The following is a 27,154-nucleotide window of genomic DNA, read 5'->3' on the forward strand; positions in this document are numbered from 1 at the left end:
CAGTTGGATCCCCTCAGGTAACAGATGGGGAAAATGAGGTCTTTGGAGAGGAGATGTTATCTGCCCAAGGTCACATATTTAGTGGTGGGCTGGTGTGGCTGGGATTTACCTGACCCTCTGGGCTTGGAGTTCAGTGCTCTTTCCTCAGTCAGGGTGGGCTGTGGGTCGGTGATTAGTCTGTGTACGTGCCTGTGTGTGCGTGCGCTTGGGGGATGCGATGGGATAAGGAGTAGGGGGTTACGGGGAGGTGTCTGGATAGCTAGTGGTCTAGGTCCTGAAATATTCGCCCTTTGGTAGGTCTTGCAGAAGAGCATAGGAAAGTCCAACCTTGGGGAAGGTTTCTGGGAGTTGGTCCAGGAAACAGACTTGTGAATAAAAAGGAGAGAAGGAGGCACGTGACCCTTGGAAATGATTAGCCCCACATCTCTTCTTGCCCTCTCCGCAGTCAGAGGTGGATGGGGTGGGGGAGGGGGGCACGGCACAGGACAAAGGAGCCAATTATTGAGTGAGTGGATTAATTGATTAATTGTCCAGAAGCTTCCAGAGCTCCCCCAACAATGACATCCCCTCCTCCCGACCCCAGTCAGGCATGGCCTCGATTGGCCCAGATTATTAATTAGGGCTTGAAGTCATTTAACGATGATTTCATTATCGACGTGCTGTCTTTCTCAGGCTCAGCCTGGTTGCCAGGGCGACTCTGATCGATTGCCTTCCGGTCTCCTCCAAGTCAGCCGGCTCCTGCCTCTCCGGAGCCTGGCTGTTGGTGAGCACTCCCTAGCGATCCCCTCTAGTATTGCAGAGCTCCCCAGTTGCAGCTTTGCTTGATCCAGCCAAGAAACAGATCTAGAGCTGCCTCGCAAGGTCCATCAGCTGGCCTGGAACCTGGGCTGCCCAACCTTGGTCCCTATACCAGAAGTACTGACCTACCTAGCTGTTGACAGGGACCCTGGGTATTGGGTCTTCCTTTTCACTGGTTCGTGATGTACCTCCTTTCCCGTCCTCTAGTGGCCATCCACCCACACCCCTTTGAGATGGCTGTAGGAAGAGGTAGGTGACCTCAGTTATTGTCGGGCAGCCTCTGAATTTACCTCTGGGAGGCCCAAACCCACTGCGTTAAGATTCTTCCTGCTGCTAAAGAGACTCTTTGGGCTCTAGCTATAATCAGACATCTGGCCTCTGGGACCTTCCAATGCAGCTGGCAGAGAAAGAGGTGGGGAGAACAAGTCCCCTTCAGACTGCATGAGTTGTTGCCCTGAGAGGAGCTGGGGGAGCTAGTCTTTGCAGAGCTAAGCTCAAGAAAGCCTGGAGAAAGAAGGCAGGGTCCAGCTTGCCATGCTAAGTCTTAGGTCTTCAGAAACTTGGCTGGTTGCTCCATCACTGGTCCCTTAAAACCTAGATTCATGCAAGTACACTGGCCTCAGGATCTCTATTCTGTGCCTCAGTTTCTCCTTTTTGTGGGTTTCATATTTCATGTGTATATTCGTGGGGGCCTTTTATAGTGGAGAGTTGCTTGAAGGCATTGATCACGATTGCTCAGAATGTGTCTAACTTGTTGACCCCCAATTAATGGACACTCACTAGTATCTTATTTCACTTATCCTTTGCATGCTGCTTATTTAGCTCTCAAAGGCAGACATCTTCCCAGTCCTTCCCTCTCCTCGCTCTTCTCCAAGTGATCCCTAAGCAAAGTGTGTCCCCAACACTTCCTCTAGGACTTGCCCGCCTTGCTTGCCTGCCTGCCTCTATTTCTCTCTCTCCTCTGCCCCGCTCCACCTCGCACTGTTTGTGCCAGGCTCCATTAACTCTGCAAAATTTCGGGCCAAGCTTCAGGCCTCTTTTGGTTGCAGCATTTTGGGGGAGGAAGGAAGGGAGGCGGGCTGGGTTTTCATATTCACGTAGGGGTCTCTGGGATCCCCTGGTGGGCACTGGGAGAGAGCCTGGGGGCAGCTATGGCAGCAGCTTCAACCTATCAGCTTTCTGGGCACATCCACCACCGAGCAGCACCTGAGAGGGGAACCGCTCAGCAGTGAGCCGAGTGAGATTGAAGAGGATCATAAAGAAAATATATATCCTCCTCCCCGGCCTCGCTCCCTCCTCCTGCTCTGCACTTGCCTCCTGCTCTCTCTTTGTCTCACTCCCTCCCCTCTCCTCACCGCATCCCTGTTTTCTTTGTTTCTTCTTTGCCTCCTTCACCTTCATCTCTGTCAGGCAGATCTGTCTGTCCGGGTCTATCTGTCTGTCTCTCTGACTCCAGATATTTTTTGGTCTGAGTCTTTCTAGGACTCTGTCTGCCATCAGCTCCTCTCTCCCTCTCTCCCTCCTCCCTTCCCTCCCTCTCTCTGAGGGTCTCTCAGACCATCACATCTTTATGAGTTTCACCGTGTGTGCCTTTTAGTCTCTCCATCCCCACCTCCTCCCATCTGTCTCCTTTTGCTGCCTCCCCCATCACTGTTCCCATCTCTTGCCTGCCCTTCCATCTCTCTTTTTTGCTTCTCTTATCTGTGTCTCTTTCGGCCTCTTCCCCTGTCTCTGGCTCCTACCCCTGCCCGCCTCTCATCTTCCCTCCTCCCACCCCTCAAGGTTCAGCTACTTCACGTGAAATCACCTGGATGGGCTCCAACTGTCAGGTCCCCCCATTCTGTACCCCCTCCTCCAAGGGAGATTTATGGCCCAAACTCTGCATCCTCTGCATTCCCCCCAGGCCTGGGCCAGTTCTTTTCATTACCTGGTGATTATCTGGGGGCCCTGGCATTTCCCCCAGCCTCCACCTTCTACCCAGCAGGCAGTGGAGAGCACGGGGAGAAAGGGGAAGGGATTACTCTTGGGACCAGATGCAAGGACGTGGAGACCCTCCCCCTGCACCCGCCCTTCTTTCCCTCCAGCAGATGCACATCTGGGAAAATCCCAGCTTGAGGCAGGGGAAGACAGCCTAGGACTGTTGGAACAGACATAAATCAAACGCGCAGATGCCCCTCCCCTACTGTTCTGTCATTACAGACATCCTTCCAATTCCTGCCTGTCTCCTTTGCCTCTAGGAATTTTGGTTCTCTACCCTTGGCTGGGGCCACTCATCCAGTATCCAGCATAGTGCCTGGAACAAAGGAGGCGCTCAATTAATGCTCTATGCCCGATGGAGACACGTTAGGGCAGAGTCAATGACTTTTCGGTTTTCCTCAGTTGGAGGTTCTTTCTGAGATCTGGAGCAATTCTTTCTACTCCAATGTCAATATCTGTTTTAATATAGTTAGGATAGACTCCAACTCTTCAGGGTCCTGCCTTGACCGTCTCCTCCCCTTCCTCCCATCTCCACCCCAGTCTTTACTGCACCTAACTTAGGGTTTAGAAGAATAGCAGCACTATCAAGTAAAGGCAGGAGCACCCCTTTTCCTTGAGACCGATGGCTTCTTGGGCTGCTCACTTGTCCATCCAGCCCTCAGTTCCTAAGTTGCCTTACCTTCTCCACCGTTGCCAGTTCACAGACTTGCCTCTGTTTGAAGATTAACATTTTGGGAAGGAGCAGGCACCTTCTTTTGGTCACTATTTCAGAGTCTTGGAAACCCTACTTTTTGAAGGTCTCGAGCAGGAAGCTCTCTAGGCAGGGACTGTAGCCTTCAGCTTTATTTCCTCTAGCACAATACTCAGTGCATATTCACTTAGAAGACGCTGTGAAGCTGAACGACTGTCTCAGTCTTCACCTTGTGGTGAAGCTTAAACCAGGTCTCTTTTATTAATTATTTTATCTCTGGAGTGATGGGAAATGTGGGTGAGGGCGGCTCAGCTGGGTGGTGAGGGTAGAGCGACCTGGTAGGAGGATTCTGGAAGAGGCTGGTGGGGGGTTTTGCTTCTATCCTTGTTTAAAGGACTCTTGAGTGGAGGTCCTTTATCTGAATCTGGGACTGGCCCCCAAATCTCCACGTGTAGGGCTCCGCCACCTCCCCAGACTCTCCTCGAACCCTCCCTCATACCCAGGACCCTGGAAAGCGTGTTCACTTATCAATTCATAGCCTCCTGCTCGGTCTCCAACCAAGCTCCATTTAAACCCTCATTCTACCTCCTCATCCATACGGGGCCCCGCTTGGCTTCCATTGCCCACCTCCAGCTCCTGCTGGATTCCAGGCTAAACCACCTCTTTCACACTTTCCCACCCCTTCCCAAAGCCCCGCCCAGCTTCCCAAAGCCCCCCTCCCCGGGTGCCCTGACCTTCTTCCCCGAGCTGCTTGGCCAAGTCCCTTCCTTACCTCTCCCTAGATTCGGCTCGTTTTCTTCTCCTCAGGTCTTTCTCCTCTGAGGTAGAAAAAGACCATCAGTAAGTGGTTTCTTGTGGTTATAGACTTGGTAAGAAAATAGACAGGGCCAGAGAGGAAGAAGGCTGGGCCCGGAGGGCTGCTGGCTATAGAAGTCCTGTGGGGTTTGCGCAGAGGGTACTCCACGGTGCCAGGGCAGAACTTTGGGTTGGAGAGCGCAGACGAGAGGCCTCGTGAGCTTGGGGGGTGGGGCGGGGCGGGCAGGTTTGCTGGAGCTAGAGTGATTTGGAGGCCTGCAGTACATTCTCCTCCAAACCAGAAAAGTCCTCAGCAGAGTGGGTCCTAGAAAAATATGAGTTAGGGGAGGTTATTCCTTGGCCCTTCTTCTCCAGCGTCCTTCCCTCTTCTGCCATACCCTCCGTCCTGGCCTTTCTTTTCTGGACTGGTGTGGGGCTTGCTTTATTCATCTTTCTGTCGCACACGGCCTAGCACATAGTGTGCTTAGACATGACCTTTGAATGAATGAAGATTCTTCCTCCTGGGTCTGCTGTCTCCTTCATGTTTTGCCACCCTTTCTCACTTGAGGTTCTGAAAGTATCTGTATCTAATCTTCTTAGGGAGGACATTGATATGGACTCTGCAGAACATCAGTCCAGCTTGATAAGGCGGTCCACACCAATGAGAGAGGTTTGGAGGGGCTTCTTCCTGGATGCTCAAGGAGCTAGATATGTATTTTTACATATGCTGAAGGTAGTCTCCTTGCCTTTCTCATTTATTTTTAAAAAACTGAGGTGGGGACTATAGTCTAGGTTGGATTGTGGGAGGAAAGATTACCAAATTCCATTGGGGGTGTGGCTGCCTAGTGGCCTTTATTTATTTATTTAAAAAAATTTATTTATTTTATTTATGGCTGCGTTGGGTCTTTGTTGCTGCGCATGGGCTTTTCTCTGGTTGTGGCGAGCGGGGACTACTCTTCGTTGAGGTGCGCGGGCTTCTCTTGTTGTGGAGCACAGGCTCTTGACGTGTGGGCTTCAGTAGTTGTGGCACGCGGGCTCAGTAGTTGTGGCGCACGGGCTTAGTTGCTCTGCGGCGTGTGGGATCCTCCCGGACCAGGGATCAAACCCGTGTCCCCTGCATTGGCAGGAAGATTCTTAACCACTGTGCCACCAGGGAAGCCCCGCCTACTGGTCTTTAAAACATTGTATGAAGGCTTGTCTGAGCTTCCAAGTATATTATAAATGATCCAGCGCTAAAGAAACCTTGAAACTTGATGGCTCTGTTCTCTCTCGGAATCTATCAATTTTATGTACATGATAGGCATATTTATTGATTGATAAAGCATTGGAGGAGAAGCCTGAAATAGGACTGGCTTCTTGGGTCTCCAAGAGGCAGTTTGCTGCTATCACAAAACATGTTTGCAACTCTGATTTCTCAGGCACTTGAAGTCTTAAACTGTTCTCCTTATCCCCCCCTACCCCATACACTTTGGTTAATACCCCAACACCAGGAGCCCAGACAACACTTATCCGTGCATGACACCTTTTTATTGATTGTATGTGGCAAGTGTTTATTTCTAAGTTGTCTTCTCTTGCCCTCCAGCAGCTCTTGGGCAGCTTCTCTCTGTTACCAATTGACATGTGATGTATGCTTCCAGAAGGCAGACTCATTTTAACTTTAGTTTAAGCAAAATCATGTGGAAAGGTTAATTTCCTTTAAACAGTATATTCCAAATTAATAAAAATTATTTTTGGATTCTATTCTATTTGTCCTTTTTTCCCCCCTCTTATTATCACAGAAATCACAAGGCAGACTGGAGAACAGAAAGAACCCCTGGAAGTCCAGAGGTTAGGAGTCCATGCTTCCACTGCAGGGGGCTTGTCTAAAAAAAAAAAAAAAAGAAAGAAAGAAAGAAAGAAAGAACCAGGGAAAAAGGATAGAGAGTGTCTCCTAAACAGCATGGTGGTGAAGTTTCTTTGCTGTAGATTATGATGCATGAGCTGGGTGGGTCTTGGTGGAGAAGTCATATTGATCTATATTTGGATAAGACCTCAGGACTCTGAGGCATGATACAACTTTCATATGACAGATGATCTGGTGTCTTTCCTAAAACAAAACAAAACAAAACAAATTAACTTTCTAAAGAAGATGGTGGGGGTGTGGAGCAGCAACCTAGGGCTGTAAGAGGAACCAAGCGAACTCTGCTGAGAGAGGACAGAGAGATGGTCATCTAGTTACATGGGGGGATGGAAGGATACCTTTAAAGATAGGAAGGAAGATAGCCAGAGAGATAGTTGGTGTTTCCTAAGCCACCTTGTGTGCAGTGCGTTATTGTGGGTGCTGGGAGGAAGTCCACGGAAGAAGGGGCCGTGGACTCTGGCTGCTCACAACTGCTAGTCTAAAGATAGAGACAGGATATAGTGATACATGGGACCACTGGATGGATTTCTAGATTCTATGTTTACAAGGAAAGGAAGGTTTGGGGAGGGGGAAACAGAACTAAAGCTATTTAGCAAGGCTTCTTGGAAAAAGGTGAGTGTGGATTAGTGCTCACTGAGACAAAGGCCATCCTGTATTACAGTTGTAGATTGGAAAATAAGGTGGATAGGCAGATGGATTTCCTTTTACTGTTTTCTCCTGAGGTCTTTATTTAGAAATTCTGGGTTGATAGGATGCAGGGTTGGGAAAAGGGGAGTAGAGAATCATAGGGGGAAGGAGAGAAGGAACTGACTTTCACTTTTGACGTCAACATACCACATCGCTTTCTAATCCTTTAATTTCACACCCTTCTTGGCTTTTTGCAGCTCTCTTTCTGAATCCTGTTTGGAAAATCTAATTCTGATTCTTTCTAGTAGCCCATCTAGTTACTGAAGAGCTCTATAAGCAGAGGCTTCTGCTTCTGCTTTTGGATTTGTTGGTGATCTTGTTTGGTGCGATAGAAAGGTTAAGAATTTCCAAAACTGGGTTCTGACTGAAATTAAACCTGCGAATGTGTCAGATCATGAATGAGGAGTGTTGGATTTAACATCAGAGGCTCTGGCTCTCTGATTGTTTACCCAAATAATGGTGTAACGATACTAGTGTAGTGTCTGCCTATAGTACAGACTCCATGAATATTGAGGGAAAGAAGCAAAAATGTTCTGGTCTACATCTACATGGATTTTGGTCTACATTTGGGTGGGTGGATTTTGTCAACACCATATTGGTGTAAATTTGGTCTGGAGTGTTTTGGTCTATATCAGGATGGGTTTTCACTCACTTGGAATTCAGCCTCTGTCAGACTGGGATGGTATTTGAGAGGTGTTGTGCTGGGGTTGTAGGGTAGGTAGTTTAGTTGGATGAGGTAGCCTTTTGGGGGCTGCCACAGCTTTCAAGTTCAAGTCTTGGTTGCAATTGGCAATATTTACTTGCAGAATTATGGTTTCTAGCCTCAGTGAGAGAACATGAAGCAGCTTCTACCCTAAGGAGTTTTTATCTTAGAAAGGGAGACAAAGTATTCTCCCAAGTACCATTCAAACAGAATGCAGTACAAAGTAAAATCATAGGTGGAGGGAAGATGCCTTGTAAGCGATCCATTTGGTGAGGTCGGTGTTTTGGAAGACTACTGGGATATCAGCTTGTATATTTATTTTCTTTGGTATGGGCTGAATTTGGTTACTTCAGCTTTCTTTCCAACCTTTCACGGAAGCTTTCTGAGCTTTTCTTTCCTCTCCCCAGGGGAGAAGTAACAGACTTACTGCACTAAAATGGTTTCTTTCTGACAGACTCTTTTACTTTTCTGCACAGACCAGGACTGAGAATTTTTATTATTATTGTATTTTAGTATCGAGATCTGTATTTGTATCTGTAGCAAATATTTAGCTGGATCTGTAGAGTTGGGCAAACTGGATTTACTGGTTCAAAGTGTGGTAGGGCTTGTTTTGTTTTGTGTTTTTGGTGGGGGGCTGGGAGGAAGCCCACAGTAAGGCTGGATTTATTGAATCATAGCCCAAGCATCACACTGTCATGAAGACATAGCTTGAACTGATGTTTCCCTGGGAAACACTTAGACAAAATGCCAAGATGGAGCAATTCCCCCCTCTTCCATGCAGCCTTCTCAGACTTCCCATGGTGCACAGAAGACACGCTCTAATCTTGCCTGCACTGGAAAATGAAGCCCACTACTCTTTTCTTCTATCAACTGTGAAGTCATCTGGGATCTTGACATGCCCTCTGATGTAAATATCATACTTTTCATTTCTGATTTAGGGATACCCTTTCCGGTTCCTGGTTTATGTATCTTTTACTTTTTTTGGGAGGTGGGGAAGAATTCACAAAATGCCCCTAATTGTAAGTGCCCCTAATTGTAAGTTCCCAGAGAGGGGAATTCTCTGTTTGTCACCATTGTCTTGCACTGCATATAAACGAGTGTGTAGTGATTTGGAGGTGATGGTGGTGATGTTAATGATTTAGGGGGAAAAAGACATTGGTTTTGCTTGAATTCTTTTGCACAAAGAATCATTTTGGTGTCTGAATTTTCTAATTTGGAATTTGTCTTTGTATGCATTTACATTTAGTTGACATGTGATTTTTAATAGTTTGAATACAGTCTTTCTCACATGGAAACTTTTCGTGGTTTCCACGAGAAACCCAAACCCACATAGGGATTATCCAGTTTCTCACTTTAGACCCAACCCAAACGAAACAGAATCTATCTGTGTACTAATTTACAGACAGCATGGGATAAATGATAGCACATTCAGAAAATTCTCTTCTCTGGGAGTTTACAACATAAGGACATTTCGTGCATATCTCCCTATCTTCCCGAAACAAGAAAATCCTTTTCTAAACAATACCCAACCATTTGACTATTGGACCACTTCTCCCTTCTGTAGTGTAATCTTAAACTTAGTTATTGCAGTTTGAGTATCATATCATGTTGCCTAATGGCAAAGCATTAGATGACTTATTTTCCAAATTAAGTAAAGCAATGAAAGTAATAAAACTCCGTTGTCTGTCTGTTCAGTCATTGGACATCAAGGGAATGACCCTGGGGCAAATGATAAATGTCACAGATAATGTGCTTTGTCTCAGACAATTTGGTTTATTCCCTTTGTACTTTCACTTCGTTATGGGAACTTATATTTCCCTGGCTGTGGCCAGTTGACTCTTTGTACCTCGGGCTTCAGTGGGAAGGAGTGGTCAGCTGAAAGCTTCCTCGGCTCCATGTCACCATCCACTACCCTGCTGTTTCCCCCAACTGGGCATTCTCCCAGTGCCAAGTTCTAGGCCAGTGAGTTTACCACTGGACACTAAGGAGGGGAGAGCAGGGGGCAAGGAGAGCATACTGGAGAGATCAGATATCTGTAAGTGTGGCTGGAGAAGCTTCCTGAAGGAGGGTCATGCTGAAAAAGATTCGGAAAGAGGGTGTTCTAGGCAGAGAGGGACAGTCTGTGTGAGGGCTGAGGTGAATGACAGCAAGATGTTCACGTGTGGGGAAAGATTTGTCCTGTTCAAGCACAGAGCCATAGAAAAGGTTAATAGTAGGGATACGAGGTAGAAGAACAGTGAAAAGAAAGTCCTGGAAATACAGTTTTAGAAGTTTGGATTTAACAGAGAGCTGGAAACTGCAGGTCTGGTTGGGAGAAAGAGTGTGTGTGTGTGTGTGTTTGTGTGTGTGTGTGTCATTTTAAGACTTGAGGAACGTGTCATTTTCTAGAAGAAGGGTAGAGGGCACTCACACTTCAGTTATCTACTGCAATGCAGCAGTCAGGGTGAATGTGATTTAGGGCTGTAGCCGGTTCAAGGAAGGACAGCACTCTCTGATGGCTGCTGAGTGAATCGGAGTGGGACCTGAGAGCATCTCATTGTCTAGAGTTACCAATTTTATGGACCAGGAGGGTGGACCAGAGAGTATGGCTGCAGGCTGGCCCTGGATATTCAGTATTTGCAAGCTGTAGGAACCTACTAGATAGAAGTCTAGTGGGGACAAGGTGCTGAGTGTTTAAGTGACTTCATGTCAGCTGAATTGAATTGAAGGCTAGGAGAGTGATCCCCAAATATCTGAAACCAATGATTTCAGTTGAAATTCCTTAGGTTTAATCTACATTTTAATGCAATTTCCCTGAATAAAATCAGGATCCTTAGAAGCTGCTTTGCCAATGCCCCGTCTTTGGACACATCTGGAGCTTTCTTCCTTTTGAAACGAAAATGGAAAGGCAATCCTTTATCTTCTCTGTTGATCTTCCTATACTCACAGCGTTTCCAGAATACCCATTATTTCTTATCTGGAGTCCATATTCCATAATAGCCTTTACAAAATAATGAGGAGATCCCCAATAAAGACTAAGAGGTCTGTGTTGATGCCTGATGTCTATTGGTCTTTGTGCTTATTTCCATGGATGATTAATAAATATTAAGAATGTTCTAGGTGTTATGAGCTCAGAGCTGGTAACAGACGGGTTACAAAGGGAACACTACTGCCCATTTTTAAAAAAATTAATTAAATAAATTAATTAATTTTTGGCTGCATTGGGTCTTCGTTGCTGCGTGTGGGCTTTCTCTAGTTGTGGCGAGTGGGGACTACTCTTCGTTGCGGTGCGTGGGCGTCTCCTTGCGGTGGCTTCTCTTGTGGAGCACGGGCTCTAGGCGCGCGGGCTTCAGTAGTTGTGGCACGCAGGCTCAGTAGTTGTGGCGCATGGGCTTAGTTAGTCCGTGGCATGTGGGATCTTCCCGGACCAGGGCTCAAACCTGTGTCCCCTGCATTGGCAGGTGGATTCTTAACCACTGCGCCAGCCGGGAAGTCCTAATGCCCATTTTTTATACTCTACTAAGTCCGGTCTCTGGTTGTCAACAACAATCTAACCACACTGATCGACCTGATGTAGCTGAATTCCTTTCTCCCAGAATCATCATGAATTTTTAGCTCTGGAATGGGGTTAATCATGTTTTAGAGTGACTGACATACTGACATTTTTCTGGTACTGGGTTCTTCTGGAGGAGATTGCTGTTCTCTGGCAAACATTCCCCGTCTGCTCCTGATTGGCAGCCAAGTCTGGGGAGCAAATGGCCAAGTGAATTAGGAAGCTTAAAAGATGCTTTGTTAAACTATCCTCATTAAACTGGCACCGTCTGCCTTCCCACTCTCCTTTGTCCCAGTTGGGGCTGTCCTTTGTGACAGATGTTTCCTAACAGTGTGTGCCGGCAACATCTGGAAGCCTTGGGTGATGGCTGAGGTTTGGGAAGGCCAAATCTGGAGGTATTTAGATTGTCAGGGAAATTTCAACCGTCTTCCTGCCACTAGGCTCCCATTTAAAAAATTGTTTGCTCCCCCACCCCCATCTTCCTTTAGCCAAGGAGAATCAAGATTTCATTTCCTTCTCTCGCACTTTCTAACCTGAACTGAATATGGTTTTATTCTTCTCAAGAATGACGTAGTGAATAGGAAAGATTTGGAATAGCATGAGGAAAGGAGTCTCAGAAGGGTGACCTATAGACATCTAGATATATTAGCCTATATTTCCATTAAAAGCCAAGCAAAAGGAGATGGGTTAAAGTTGTGGGTAAGAGTTATAATTAGATGTAAAATTATATCTGGGAACTATTGGAATGGCCACAGGGATGCTTTGGAATCTCCTTTCTTAGCATCTAAAAGGAAAATCTGGAGACATTTTGGCTCTAAATTGGATTAGGATTTTAGCAGGACATGGTTTAGATGGAGGCTTTAGATTTAATGATCCAACTACTTCTGGCCCAGGTCCATCAGCATCTGTTAGGGAAGAAAGGGAAGTCATTGACAGGGGCTGACTTGGACACTACGATAAGAATTGGCTCAAATTCTCCATTAATAGCCATTAATTTTAATGTTTGTGGAGGCAGAGTGCTGCAGTAGAAAGAACATGGGCTTTGAAGTCACAAAGAACCAAGTTCAAATTCCAACTCTTCTTTTTATTGGCTATATGATCTTGGGAAAGTTATTTAATTTCTCGGTCTGTAAAGTGGAATAATCATACTTATTTCATTGGGTTGTTATGGAGTTAAGTGAAATAACATATGTGCATTACCTGCGGCTCAACAAAACTCTGGTTCTCTTTCACCTCCCTCTCCAGGTTTCTGTAATTCTTACACATACACCTGCTATCCCTCTTTTCCAGATACCATTTTTCTCTGCCTCCAGCCTCTGCAAATCTTCCCCAATGCCTCACAGAGTTCAAGTCTAGGGCCCTGATTTATTAATTTGTGTTAGTCCCACAAAATGACAATAACAGTATGTAGTTTTTATAACCATACCAACACGAGCCAAGGTTGTGGTTTCTTTCCAGGCATTTTTACTTGCTGACAATTTTGGTTGTAAATCAAAGGCAAAGGAGTTCTATCTTCCTACACACCCCTCTGATCTAAAGTTCCTGATTTGGGACTAGATTGTTCTGGGTGAGATTTTCTTTCAAACAAAAGTGATGGCCAGCTTGTTTATAAAGGTCATTCAGGGAAGACTTCATTACCTTTACTACTGGGACATTCTTGATTTCCTCCCGACTCTTTAGTTTGAAAAATATCAAATGTACAGAAAAGTTTCAAGAATAGTATAATTAACACCCACTTATCTTTAACCACAATTGACCAATTGTTCATATTTTGTTACACTTGCATGCTCTCTCTCATATATACATACATATATATGAAATACACTCTATATTCAAATTTTGCTAATTGTCCAATAATGTTTTTTCTTGTAAAATGTTTTTCCCCAATCCAGGTCCAATCCAGGGTTATGCATTGCTTTTCATTGTCATGTCTCTTTATTCACCTTTAATCTGGAATAGTCCTTCAGCCCGTCATTTCTGACATTGACGGTTTTGAAGATTATAGGTCAGTTGTTCTGTAGAAAGTCAACTTTCTGTAGAAAGTTGTTTTGTAGACTGATTGTTTTCATTGTTAGATTCAGGTTACGCATTTTGGGCAGGATATTATACAAGAACATTCTTTTTAAAATTTTATTGAAGTATAGTTGATTTACAATGTTGTGTTAGTTTCTGCTGTACAGCACAGTGATTCAGTTATACATACATATACATTCTTTTTCATATTCTTTTCCATTATGGTTTATCACAGGATATTGAATATAGTTCCCTGTGCTATACAGTGGGACCTTGTTATTTATCCATCCTATATATAATAGTTGCATCTGCTAATCCCAAACTCCCACTCCATCCCTCCCCCCGCCCCTTGGCCACCACAAGTCTGTTATAGAAACATTCTTAAAGACAGTGAGTACCATGTAGGCAAGGAACATCTTTTTCCTCCCTGCTGTGTCCATCATACCAAGCACAATGACTGGCGATTAGAAGGTCTTAATAGTTACTGAATGAATGAATGAGTGACCTAAAACTTTCACTGCCCTTTAGGTCCATTATTTTTCTACCTGAGGAGAGGGGGAAGAGCAGCCTTCTCCTCTATCCTAGTCCCACTTTTATTATAAATGTTTGGGGGCTTAAAAAAGGTAACCCAAGACCTCTGTGATGAGACCACAGAGAAGGGAAATGAGCTGGGTACTGTGACGTGAGGCGAGCTGCGGCTTCTCTACCCCGGGTTGGGGGTTGGCGATCACACTGTGTTCAGAGAAGAGGGTGAATAAGTTGGTTTCCAATGGAAAGAAAAACACACAGAACCTAGGAGTCCATGGCCTGCTTTCTTGTGGAGAGAAATTATTTAGGTTTCCAGATTTTACCATACTTCCCTCCCCATTTGAATCCTAAGAATGCCATAGTGAAAATTGATTTCTGTCCCTCCTCCTTTCCCAGAGGGGACAACCCCATAATTCTCTCCTTCTCTACCTTCCACCACCCCCCCGCCCCAGCACAAGTGTGTATTTTCTAACATTTATAAACGGTGGTTGGGCGGCCATTCTCTCCAGGTTATTTATTGTTGAGAAAATCTATAACTCCTTGGACTTCTCATTTTGATGTAGAAGCTTTCATCCCTGTCGCCTGGGGGAAGCGAGGTTATGAGAGGTACTCTTTGCCTCTCAAAAATGTGTTTTCAGCCTTCCCTTTGGGGCCCTTTCTCTCCCTAGCTCTTATCATCTCAGACATTTCTGACAATCCTTCCTGAGGCATCTGGGGCTTGGGACTGAATTCATCCATTTAATTCTGAAAGGCTTGTGAGTGCCTGATTCACATTGTTCCTGCCCCTTTTCTGAGAATCCACCTACCCCTGTCTTTGCAGCCCTCAATTTTACCAGTTTCCAGAAAAAGCACCCTTTCTCTCCATGTCAGCGCTTGATTATCCACAATCATGGAGGGGTTAATCTAAAGGAGTGAATGACACCAAGATGACTTTTGTTTGATTTTTAAGAGATGGAATCCTGGCTAAAGATAATCCATAAAGAAAACAACTTTGATGAGAGCGATCCATCATGTTAATCTCCCATGAAGGATGTATGGCATCTCTTCTTTTGTACCTAGAGAGAGAGGCAGATGGGAGAATCTCAGCTTGTGCAGCCCTCATTGTGCTGTCAGAAACACCGGACATCTAACTTCTCTCCATGCCTCGTTTTCAAACTCTGGAGGAGTATTCTTTAGTCTGAGAACCAAATACTTAGTTCAAAGCCAACACACAAAACTATCACTTTATCTAGGGTTCTCATCACACCCAGAGTAAAAGCCACAATCTTCACAGTGACTCTCAGGCCCTACTGAGCCTGAGAAGGCTCTGGCCTCCTGCTTTCTCTCTGACCTCATCCCCTGCTGCTTCCCCCTCACCCACTCTGTACCAGCCCCACGGGCCTCCTTGTTACTCCTCAAAAATGGGCAGTACTGCCTCACACCCATTGGGATGGATGGCTGTCATTAAAAAACCCAGAAAATAACAAGTGTTGGTGAGGATGTGGAGAAATTGGAGCCCTTGTGCTGCTCTGCTGATGAAAATGTGAAATGGGGCAGCCACTGGAAAAATGGTATGATGATTTCTCAAAAAATTAAACATACAATTAGCATATGATCCAGCATTCCCACTTTTGGGTATGTATTCGAAAGAACTGAAAGCAGGGACTCAAGAAGCTATTTGTACACCCATGTTCATAGCAGCACTATTCATGACAGTCAAAAGGTGAAACAACCCAAATGCCCTTCAACTGATAAACGGATAAACAAAAAAATGCGGTATATACATACAGTGGAATATTATTCGGCCTTAAAAAGGAAGAATATTCTGATACATGCTACAACATGGATGAACCCTGAAGATGTTATGCTAAGTGAAATAAGCTGATCACAAAAGGACAATATTGGATGATTCCTCTTGTATGAGGTCCCTAGAGGGATCAAATTCATAGAGACAGAAAATAGAATAGCGGTTGCCAGGGGCTGGGGGGAGGAAGGGATGGGGAATTACTGTTTAATGGACAGAATTTCAGTTGAGGAAGATGAAAAAGTTCTGGAGATAGATGGTGGTAATGGTTGCACACCAGTGTGAATGGACTTAATGCCACAGAACTGTACACTGAAAAATGGCTCAAACGGTAAATTTTATGTTATGTACATTTTACCATAATAAAAAAATTCATTTAAAAAATGGCCAAGGTCTTTGTACTTGCTCTTCTCTGAGATCTGCATCGTAGCTTGTTGTCTCACCTGCTTCTGATCTTTGGTGAAATGTCATCTTCTCAGTGAGGCCTTCTTGGACCACCCATTTTAACATTGCAACTCCCACCCTAACTTTTTCTTGCTTTACTTTTCTCTGCAGCACTGATTGCAATCCGACACAATATGTATTCTTTTTACTTATTTGTTTACTGTCTGCTTCCTCCTGCAGGAATGTAAACAACTTGAGTGGAAGGATTTTGTGTTTTTTTCTTTGCTGTATCCTCAGTGCTAAATAGTTGGGGTCCAGTAAATATTTGTTGAATGAATGAATGACCACAACTAGAGACAGAGCAGGCACAAACAGAAAAGAAATGGGAAGATTCCGTTTTTCATTTGCCTTGATTTACTGATTTCTTCTAACCTTGGATATGAGATTTGGACCAGTTTTCATGGTGGCTTTTGCTCTATTTACCTTCTCATATGTATTGTCAACTGTTCCCAATTGGAAGTGTTGGTCTACTACATACACCACACTAATGATTATTTAAACCTTTCTCCGTGAACTCGAAGCCTGTGCTCTTGGATTCCTGACTGCCCCTACCAGAGTTGCAAGGGTGCTTGAGTTAGGACTTTGGAAACTCTGGGGAAGCTCAGATACCCAGAAACTTTATACTTGTTTGTTTGGGAGACACTGGTTTGATTGGTTGTGGGAGCTTTCATTCTCTGGAAATTTTAAGGAGGATGAGAAAACTCATAGAGTTTGGGGTCAGAAAAGGAGCTGTACTTGCATACAGAGGATTGATATAATCTCTGGAAATGTGACATTTAAAGTCCACTTCTCTGAAACGCTGAGACCTAAAAATAGTTAATAGCCTCATTAGCCTTCCTCTCTCAAGTCTTTATCAAACTTCTAGCAAAGCAACTTGGATCCAAACTATATTTGAACCTATTCAGCAGGAGCCATGAGGCCAAACTTCTTGATTGGCAGGTTTCTTAACACCCAACGAAGGGAACCAGTGGAACTTACTGCCTTGGACAAATGTTTTGAAAAGGAAAGGCCCAGAGGGAGGGCAGTGCCCTTCTTAGAGGACAGAGAGTGAACACAATGACCTCCAGGGTGAAGGAAAGTGGGTGGGGTTGGCTGGGAAAGCAGGACAGCCTGCAATTTAGTGTGTGGATTGTGGATTTGACATGGGTTTTCTTGGCTACTTGGGATGGAACTTTTGTTTTGGAGTTTGGAATGAGCTCAGAGCTGAGAGAAACACAGGGAGGAGGAGGGAGGGAAGGAGGGAGCAGGAGGCATTATGGAATTCACACAAGCTAGCTTCCTGTTCCCTGGCCTCTCTCTGCATTTCTTTAAGCACCTCCCTTGCGTGAAGCATCTCCTCTGGGAGAGACTGTTTCCTAATTAAACTGAGATTCACAGGCCCAGGGCCCTCATTAGGAAATGTCCTTAGGAAATGCTCTTGAAATAGATGATTGTGCATGTTTTAGACTCCTGTTTCCACCTCTCTCTGGCCCTTTCTCTCTTAAAATATTTTTTTTCCTACTTCTAGGAATCTTAAGATTTAGTAGTCAATCAATACATCTATATGTTCATTTCTCTGTCCTAAATGCCTCTTTTGGTTGCCTGGTACAATTATGAGCAGATCCATGCCCTGGGTAGAGACGATTGAGGGATGGGAGTGTGGAATTCAGAAGGAGGAGGTACATGCATCCTGACCCTGCCCTCTGGGAGCTTTTAGACTGTAAAGGAGTTTAAGGGACACACCAAGGGCACCACCAGACGGAAAGGGAATATTTATTTCAGCTGAGAATCAGGGCTAGCTATAAGTGCTGGTGGGATGGGGAGGAATGTTGGAGATTGGGAGATGGTTTAAGAAAGGCTTTCTAGGAGTGGGGGGGAGGGTAGTAGAATAGGATTAAGCAGAGCTATAGGGTCAAGACTGACAGAGAGGAGTGAGGAGGTCATAGCTGGCAGGGCAAGTAACTCATACAGAACAAAGGCTCATTGCATGGAGGGTAAGTCAAGATGTGAGGAGCTGAGTTAGGAATGAGGTGATGGGCCTGAGGCTGGGGAGGAGGTAGAATTAGGGAAGGACTCTGACAGCTGGGTTGAAGAGTCTGGACTGAATTCCAGATTATTGGAATATTTGGAATAATTGGACTATTCACAGATTATTGCACAGGGAAAGGGCGTTTCTGAACATTGCATTTGAGGAAGATGTTTCTGTTTATTGTTATAGGCTGGGCTGAAGGTAGACTTTCTCAGGATTCCCCATCAGGTGTTTGTTTTTTCTTCTGTAAGGTTGGTTGTTTATTTGTTTGTTCTGCCTGCTTCTGTTTGAAGCAGCTTCTGTTTGAGTGATAAAATATGATTGTTTAATTCCCATTTTTTTACTGAAGTATAGTTGCTGTATTATATTATGTAAGTTACAAGTGTACAATATAGTGATTCACAATTTTTAAAGGTTATACTCCATTTATAGTTATTATAAAATATTGGCTATATTCCCTGTGTTGTACAATATATCCTTGTAGCTTATTGTATACATAATATTTTGTAATTCCCATTTGTTTTGTTCTTCAGTTTGTTTTCCTGGTATCTTCTTCTTTTTTTTTTTTTACATCACCCTATTTGTTAATTAATAAATAAATTAATTAATTAAGGCTGCGCTGGGTCTTCATTGCAGCATGCAGCCTTCTCTAGTTGCGCGAGTGGGCTTCTCTAGTTTTGGCGTGTGGGCTCTAGAGCGCGCGGGCTCAGCAGTTGCAGCGCACGGGCTTAGTTGTGGTATATGGGATATTAGTTCCCCAACCAGGGATTGAACCCGGGCCCCCTGCATTGGGAGCGTGGAGTCTTAACCACTGGACCACCAGGGAAGTCCCTTTCCTGTTACCTTCATACTTCGTCTGTAGGTCCACTTTCACTCCTCTTCAGTAAAAGAGAGAGGGGCCCAAGGACGGCTCTGTGTAACAAAGTTGAGGGAAACAGAAATTATCAAAATCTTGCCCGTCTCTGACCCTGCCATTCAGAGGTTCCTCATCTGGAATTGTTGCTCAGCATCCACGGATGGACTTCAGAGGAGTGTGTGACATCTTTCTGAGTTGAGTGGCCTCAAAGGGGTCTGTGACTCAAAAATTGTTAAGAACCACTGTTCTATTCTTTGTTGAGAGGTAGGTGCCTGAGCACAGTTTCCCAGACAGAAATGAGGTATAAGCGTCCTTAGTGACAGTTACAGGGGCCTCCAAAGACAGTTGAAGGAGATGGAAGGAGGAAGAGGAACTGGGAGAAGGGAAAGGGGTGCCCAGGGAACTAGTAGGAGGGGTGCCCATCTTCCCTTGTTCTTCACCTTCTTTCTAGCTGGTATTCCTTCTTTGTATACTCCACATCCTGACAACTACAGGATTCTGAGTCCTCTTCAGTTTAAATCAATTGAGTATCTGCCATTCATCAGGCTCTGCACCAGGTACTCTCACTACATCATCTCATTCAATTCCTTTATTGACCCTCAAGGGCACAGAATTGAGTCAGTCACCTCCCCAGTTCATGGCACATTAGCATCATTGGTTTGTGTCAGGCCCCTTTCCAATTCATTCTGTTTTTCCGTTTCAACCCTCATCTCTATTCTCATTTTCTCTCCTTACTGGAGGCACCTGCTTTAGTGTATTTAATAAATGCTCTTCCAATCCATGCTCTATATGTTTATTTAGATATATTCATCCATTCTACAAATGTACAGTGCCGACTATGTGTCAGGCAGTTGTAGGTGCTGGGAATACAGCCGTGAACAAAACAATACAAAATTCCTGCCTTCATGGAGCTTACATTCTAGTGGAGTCAGACAAATCATGAACAAACATATAGTAACTTAAATAATGATAAGTGCTATGGAAAAAAAGGGCAGGGGGATAAAGTGGGTTGTGGGTGGTTGGGAGTGGATTGAAGTTTTTTGTGGGGTGATTAAGAAAGGACTTACTAAAAAGGTGCTATTTCACCAAATGCAGGTAAGGTACCAACCACTTGGATACCTAGGTTAGGAGTGGTCCTGGTACAGGAGACAGCAAGTGCAAAGGCCCTGAGGTAGAGTCTTGCTTGGTATGTTATGGGGCCAGAATGTTAGGAGGCTAGGGGCTAGAGCAAAATGAGTGAGAAGAGAGAGAAACAAGGCTGAGAGGTAGCTGGGTCAGTGGCAGGTCAGGTAGGACTTTTTAGGCCATTGAAAACACAGACTTTAGCTTATACTCTGAATATAAAGAGAAACCAGTGGAAGGTTTTGAGCAGAGGAATGACATGTTCTGTACATTTTTTAGCAGATATATGTGTATTCTTAAAAATATACAGTGTTATTTTGGCCTTTTTATTTTTAAATTTATTTTATTTATTTTTTTTTAAAATTTATTTACTTATTTATTTTTGGCTGCATTGGGTCTTCGTTGCTGCGTGAGGGCTTTCTCTAGTTGTGGCCTCTAGTTGCAGGGAGCGGGGGCTACTCTTCATTGCGGTGCGTGGGCTTCTCATTGCTGTGGTTTCTCTTGTTGCAGAGCATGGGCTCTAGACGCGCGGGCTTCAGTGGTTGTGGCTCATGGGCTCTAGAGCGCAGGCTCAGTAGTTGTGGCGCACGGGCTTAGCTGCTCTGTGGCATGTGGGATCTTCCTGGAGCAGGGCTCGAACCCTTGTCCCCTGCACTGGCAGAAGGATTCTTAACCACTGCGCCACCAGGGAAGTTCCGTTTTGGCTTTTTAAAATTTACATAAATGACATTGTGCTATATACCTCATCCTGCTTTTTACTTTTCCCCTTTAACATTGTTTCTAAAATCTCCCCATGCTGCTATATGTAAATCTGCTTCATTATCTCTGTTTGCTGTGTAATATTCCATCGTGTCCACACAGCACATTTTACTTATATGTTCCTCTAGTAATAGATGCTTGGGTTGCCTCCAACTTCTTCCTACCGCAAGCAGTGCTGTGATGAATGTCCACATGTGGGCCTCTTATGGACCCAGGAGAGAGTTTCCTTGGGTGTATACCTCAGAGCAGGATTGTCGGGTCACAGGGTGTGTGCCTACTTAATTCCACTAAGATTGTGCTTCAGCAGGGCGGTCCCAGTTACACTCCCACAAACAGTGTGTGATAGTTTGTATCTTCTCATTTAATTCTCATGTGGATCCAATAAGGATTATTATTATTCCCATTTTATGGATAAGGAATCTGAGGCTTAGAGAGATTAAGCAAGTTATCCAAGTTTATATTCAAACAGAAGAGCCAGGGCCCACATCCAGAATTTTTGACATAATGTTCTTTGCTCTTACTACTATAGTACCCAGTATTGCCTCGTCTAGAAATAAGATGAGGCATCCATAGGCAAAGATACTACTATTATGATTATCATTATTATTATTGTTATTATCACTATTCATGCTATATTCCTCTTTTGGGCTAGTTGGACAGAAGACAAAATTCTTGAGGTTCAAGGAGCCACAAGAAGGGAACTGTGGCCTTTCTCTCAATCTCTGCCCATTTTAGAGACTGGGATGTTGAATGCAAGCTGTGCACAGTAGCCATAGGGAAGGAGGGCAGGATGGCAGAGTTGTTCACCTTGAGTTTTGGCATCAGATAATTTTTGTTCAAATCCTGGCTCCATCATTTACCGTCTCTGTGATTTGCACAGTTTTTTTTTAACTCGTCTAAGCCTCAGTTTCCTAACATGTGAAATGGAGGCAATAACAAGACTTGTATCTTAGGAATGTTGTGAGGAAATAGAGGTAAAATACTTAATATAGTGCACATAGTAAATGTTCATAAATGTCAGCCATTATTATTATTGTTGTTGTTGTTATTATTACATTTGAGCCTTGCAGTTTTCAATGCGGTCTAACTAGGTAAACCTAGGAACCCCTGAGGTGTTTAGCACCAATATGTGTGAGGGTGTCTAATTCTAGTCCTTAGAGCTTCAAGACAAATTATATGGAATAAGACTGCTTTCATTTTCTCATGAGGGCTAGCTAAGAAGCTCAAGTTTTAGAAGATGATTCTGAGGCTAGACATTTATAAAGACTAACTGATTTTCAAAGTTTGGAGACTTTGGATCAGATTTTAATATTAAATATTAGGTAGATTATATTAAGTACATATTGTTTGCTAGGCACTGCGCTGAGTACTTTGCAAGCATTATTTCACTTAACCCTCACAATAACCCTAGGAGGTATTTACTTTTACTCCCATTTGACAGTTGTGGAAACTAAAGCACAGAGATATTTAAATAATTTGTCCAGAGTCACCCAGCTATGAGGCTGAGTTGAGATTTGAACTTAAGCAGTCTACCTGCAGAGCTTTTACTCTTAACTGTGTTGCCTTCCTGTGAAGGATGATTTTAGAGTCTCTTCCTATTTAAATTTAGGACAGTTCCTTGTCAGTTGGGATGGTTTAGAGTAGTCATGGGAAGTAAGGGGCTAGTTTGAAAAGAATGTCCAGAGGATGAGGATATAAAGTTTGAAAATGGTCCCCAGGTGTCTTCATTATGCTTCCTTCTGTCTCCCAAAGTGAGAACTTCTGCCTTAGGGGGTGTCCTACCTAGATTATAGGGGTTGAGCATGATATCTTCAGAAAAGTGGAAATTCTCTAATCGGGCGTGGGTCGTTGGTTCCCTGTAACCCAGAGCAGCCTGATATTTCTAAAATGAGTATCCCCAAAGGCAAACAATTCTTTATCACATATGTGTGGCTTATACGTGCCATGAATTATCTGCGGTCAAGGTTTTATCACAGTTGGTTTTCCCTTCACACTTTTCATTTTGATTGCCTTCTACCAGGAATGTAATACCATTTATAATTTACTCGTGTCAGATTTACAAAGGTTGCTTGGCTACAAAGTATGTATCTCAAAGTCAAGTAAATAGGAATTCTGGATTACCGTTTTTTCTCTTCTCTGTTTGTATATTTGCTCAACAAATATTTATTGAGTGCTTAACTCACAGTCTAGTGGAGGACACAGATCGCTAAACTGGAATTTTGATACCTTATTAAAAATGGCAAATGGGATAAGCACAGGTGCTGTGAGAGTACGAAGGAAGGGCAACTTATTCCAGCCCAAGAGTCCGGGGAGGCTTCCTGGGGAAGCAGTTTCTGAGCTGGGAATTGACAGATAAGTAGGAGTTAACTAAACGGAGAGAGCCAAGGAAGCTTTAGAAGCAAGGAAACAGGGTGAACCTAGAAGTGGGCTGCTGGAGTGGCCACTGGAAGGGGCTGAGGCTAGAGGAGTAAGCGTGGGTCAGACTGAGAAGAAAGGAAGCACCGTGCTAAGAAGTTTGGGTTTTATCCTGAGGGCAGTGGGGAACCACTGAAGGGTTTTAAGCTGCTGTTATTATTATTGTTGTTGGTATTGGTGATGGTGGGGCAACTCAATCAAATTTATAGTTTAGAAAGGTTCCCTGAGTTAAGAATCGACTCTCTTTACCTATCTCTCATGTTTGCGAGTTAATCATAATATTGGGACTGGTGAACGGCAAATAAGGGAGTCTAGCTGGATTTCTAGAGGGAAGGCCTGACGCAATAACCCGACGGTCCCTTTTGATGATCTATAGACAAGACTTTTCAATGGTGACTTGATCTTTCTGTCTTTAAAAACCTCTGACAACATTTCCTGAAATTCTCTCAAAACCAAAGCCTGAGTAGGGAGGAGAGTGTGGGCTGCCCGACAGGGTGTTCTCTGCTCCTAATTTCTGGGACACTGCTGTGAATTGTTCATCTGAAGCCCTGCTCCCTGGGAGGAGGGGACCATTTGAATAGCAGCAGGGGAGTAGAGGGAAAGAGGAACCACACGCCGGGCTCCCTTCATTAAGAAAATCTATTTGGCATATTCAGACAATGGTCTGAGCGAGTTAAAAATAACTCCTCGTGAAAAATTAATAGGGAGTTATAAGTGAGTGTTTTAATACAAGCTCACAGAGCAGGGCAGGTTCTCCAGGTGGCTGGCGGCTGACATCACAGATGGCACAGGGTATTTATGGTACACAGTGTGGCCGGCGAGGGGAGTCATCTACAGAAGTGAGCTCACCTTCTCTCCCAGAACCCTGGGGAGAGTGCAGACAGAAGGAATTGTTTTTGGCTGTGAGTTACTGAGCCAGGTGACTTATTTCTTCTCTACCTACCCATCACACTCTCCTAACTGTGGACATAAAAAACGGTAGTGAATTTTGCCTGGTTGCTTTGGGTGAGGTTTATTGAAGGTCAGAATTTATAAAATGTCCTTTCTGGCTCTTCTCCTTTCTCAGTAATGGACCCCTAGTTGGCTGTTGCATCCATTTCTTCTGTGTTTTCTTACCCAACAGCCAGTTCCTCTTGTTCCTGCAGGTAGTTATGAAGTTCCTGCCCCTTTCTCCCTCTACCTCTCTTTTCCCAGTGCCCCTGTGCTCCTAGGTGAGTGAGGTGCACGGTTGGACTGTGTATTCTTTGCCATCAGTACAGCGAAATGTGTAATGCAGAATGAGGGGAAAGGGGGCCAATGTGACATCTGACCTCGGCTAGCTGCATTTTTGGGGCTAAGGGTTTTAAGACTGAGGGGACCAATATTTATATTTTAAATCCAGATGATATTTAAAAAATGGTTCTGTAATTGCAATGAGGCCCTCTAGGCCGTGAATTAATGTGTCATAACTCACGCCCAAGCACTGCGCAAACATCCCGCATGTGAATTATTGCGCAATAAATTCATGCCCTGTTGTGTCTTACAGCTTAATTAGTACATGAAGCTACATGAGTTAGACGAACCCAAATGGGATTATGTCATGTGGTGCGTAAAAAAGCAGAATGTTGGGAAGTATTTGGCACTTTTTCTGGGGGGAAGGCAGTGTTGATTTTTCTATGGCGTCCTTTGGTGTCAGTTTCTGTGACATTTGGGCTGCAACAGGTGACATGTGACTTCTGAGTTTTGGTTGGTTGATTGAATAATAGGTTCAGTAAATATTTATTGTGCACCACCTCTTAGGCATTATGGAAGGATAACACATATAAGACGAAATATGACCCCTGCCCTTAAGGAGCTTTTATTTTGATGCAAGAGATGAAGCATAGTTGCAACACAAAGTAGAAAGTGATAAGTGTCATAAGTTATATACAAATAAAGCGTCTTGGGAATTCAGAGTGGAGAATGATAATTTTTGGCTGGCACAGTGGAGAGGGCTGATTGGTGTGATCAGAGAAGTCTCTGTAGAGGAATGGCTCTTGAGTTGGCTCTCTTCAAGGATGGATAAGATTTTGCCACACACGGGGGCAGGGAGACAATTCTAGGCAGAGAGAATAACACGAGGAAAAGCACAGGAGAGCAAAGCAGTGTTCAGAACACACTGAGCAGGCTGTGCAGCTTGAGTCTTGGCTGAGTGAATGGGCAACGTGCACAGATGCATTGGAGCCAGAGTTTTCCTATGAGCACAAAGCATTTTGACTTTGAACCCACTACTCATGCTGAAAATTCTGGGGTTGGTTCTTTTGCTTGGTGATATCTGTATTCTTGGACATTAAAGTTTCTCTCTCATATTCTGCTTTGGTCCACCCGCTCAGAAAGTGCACAGCTGAGAGCCAAGTGTGCTGGGTTCTAGTCTTGTTTCTGCTAACTAGCAATATGACCTTGAACAAGCCACTCAATTCCTTCAGTGCCTTGCTACTTTATCTCTAATGTGAGAGATGGGTGGTGGATTTCCTCTGGTTCTTCTGCCCTTACTGTCTTAACTAGGTCTCTCTACTACAAGCAATCGGCACCTGCATCCTGCCCACTTTTCACTATAACCCATTGTCAGAGTTTGAGGGGTACAATAAATAACACCCATTTCCCCCCTCCCATATTTGGAACCAATTGATAATCAAGAGGAAGACACAGACAGATGATTAAACAGTAAGCTTTAGATCTGCAGCTGAATCCACTTGCTAATAGGGCATCACTAAATTAGGCAGACTTATACCTCATCACAGGTAGTGCTGAACAAGCACCCGCCTCCCACCACAGGCTAGAGCCTCCTTTCATTAGATTTTCTTGTGTATGAACAGGTTGGAGTGCATGTGTTCTGTGGGCAGACTGGCTCTGGAAAAAAAAGAAAAGAAACCAACAAGAAGCCTAGAAGAGGCTGAGCTGGGCATGCTCAGTGCTGTCTCTTCAAATCAAAGAGGTCCCTGTGGGGCAGCGGGGAGAGAGGCTAGGAATATTACTCTGCTCAATGGTTCTCAAACTTAGAGTGTTATCAGCGTCACCTGAAGGGCTTGTTAAAGCACAGATGGCTGGGCCCCACCCCCAGGGTCTGGATGGGGCCCAGAATTTGAATTCCTAGCAAGTTCCCAGGTATGCTGATGCTGCTGGTCTAGGGATCACACTTTGAAAACCAAAGCTCCCGCTGAAGCCCCTCCGCATGTAAAGATGAAGCGAGAGAAACAAAGCCTCCCTTCAAACACTTAGCTTCACTTACTAAAGCACCTCAATGAAAATGCAATAGTTATCTGTGTGTCTTTCTTTTCTTAATTTTGTCCCTAGATTGTAGATCATAGGTAAGGAGTGTATCTTGTTCATTCTCCCACAGCATCCAGCTAGGTGCCCAGCGCATAATGAACATTTAATAAATACCTCTTTAACTGAATTGAATCTTATACACTTCTTCGGTATAGAAGATTCTCTTTCCTTTCAGGCTAACCCTAGCCTTTAAACTCCTTTACAAAGATCTTCTAGGAGACTTCTTTAACAACAGTATTTCTCCCCATCCTTCTGGCGTCTAGAACTGTACTCAGCTGTTTTCTAATTTGCTTTTGTTCGGCTATGCCTGAGTCCTGGTGACTCTCCTGTCAATTCCATCATAGTGGAATCTTGTTCAGGGCAGGGACTAGGTTCTCTCCTTCCTTTAGACCCAACAGTGAGAATAGTGTTCATTCGAAGAGCGAAGAACGACAAGGTATAATCCAACTCTGGGGCAGGAGAATGCCTGAAAGACCTCCCTTGGTTCCCCTCCATCTAATCCCATGGAATTTGGGGAGGAGCAGGAAGTAGCAAAATTGATAGAAGGCCTAACCCACTCTACTTGGCTTCAGAGAATCCCTGAAGACTAGACTGGCTCCAGCGTGGGCACAATAGGCATCTTTCCTGAAGCATTCAGAGTTTTATGCCTTGGCATAGAAGGGCCAGTGTTTTCCTATTGTATTATATGTATGTATGGGACCTGCCCCCGGAGGGAGATATGGGAAGTGACTCTCTTACTTGTGGGATTTCTGATACTCCCAACAAGGAGTAGGTGACACCAGGGAAACCTGCTCAAGGCAGGGTTACCCAAATACTTGCCAACTCCTTTAGATGCTTTTTTGAGAGACAGGTGTA

This window comes from Balaenoptera musculus, chromosome 10, assembly GCF_009873245.2.
Source record: "Balaenoptera musculus isolate JJ_BM4_2016_0621 chromosome 10, mBalMus1.pri.v3, whole genome shotgun sequence".
NCBI lineage: Eukaryota > Metazoa > Chordata > Mammalia > Artiodactyla > Balaenopteridae > Balaenoptera > Balaenoptera musculus.